Source organism: Corvus brachyrhynchos, unplaced genomic scaffold (assembly GCF_000691975.1).
Source record: "Corvus brachyrhynchos isolate BGI_N302 unplaced genomic scaffold, ASM69197v1 scaffold601, whole genome shotgun sequence".
Lineage (NCBI taxonomy): Eukaryota > Metazoa > Chordata > Aves > Passeriformes > Corvidae > Corvus > Corvus brachyrhynchos.
This window is the reverse complement of record NW_008236212.1, coordinates 50,267-51,005: the sequence shown is the minus strand read 5'-3', so window position 1 is coordinate 51,005 and position 739 is coordinate 50,267. Positions and strand designations below refer to the sequence as shown.

The 739-nt window shown below is 58.1% G+C and overlaps 1 pseudogene; it reads right to left on the bottom strand.

Moving 5' to 3' along the window:
- Window positions 1-340: 340 nt before the first annotated feature.
- On the bottom strand, window positions 341-730 carry LOC103623693 (annotated as a pseudogene).
- Window positions 731-739: the final 9 nt, after the last annotated feature.

Below are 739 nucleotides of genomic sequence, written 5' to 3'. Positions count from 1 at the left end.
GAGGGGCAACTGGCCAAGAGGTGGGGGAAATCTACAGCCATTGTTATGGGGCCCGTTGCTTTGGGAAAACAGGTACAGGACAGGTGTACAGGACAGGTGTACAGGACAGGTCATTCCTTTCCGCTTCAGCGCAGTCCTTCCCGCTTTGGCAACAAGAACGATGCAGTCCATTGTGACCTGCACTAATTTCCTCAGGAATGCGTACCAGTTCCCAGTGGGCACACCTGCAGGCAACACTTGGCAGACAATCCCACCTCAGCCAGGCCAGGACTGCTGTGTTCAGTCTCTGTCCTTGGTGATGATCGTGAGGCCGATGAGGGATCTTCGGACCGTCTCTTACAGAAGGCTTCATAACTTCCTTTGAGGAAGCAGGTGCCGGCACCGTGGGCCTCCCTGCAGACGGTGCCAAGCACCAGCAGCATGGTGTTGTCATGCTTGGGCACTTCCAGGTTGGTGCTGCACTCATCCAGCAGCACCATGGTGTGGAAGAGCCCCTGGCGCAGGAAGGCACGGAGCTGTTCGTTGGGCACGACGTGCTCCAGTGCCAGCACACCTTTGGCACTGCGCTGCACAATGGTGCTCAGGCAGACGTTGCAGGAGCCATGGATGTGCGCGGCATTGAAGGAGAAGAAGAAGTGGCAGTCGAGGATGAGGCACTGCACGCCGCGCTCCTACAGCAGCCCCCGCAGCGCCTTGAACTCCAGCGTGTACATCTGCAGGTTCACTATGGCTGGGCAGT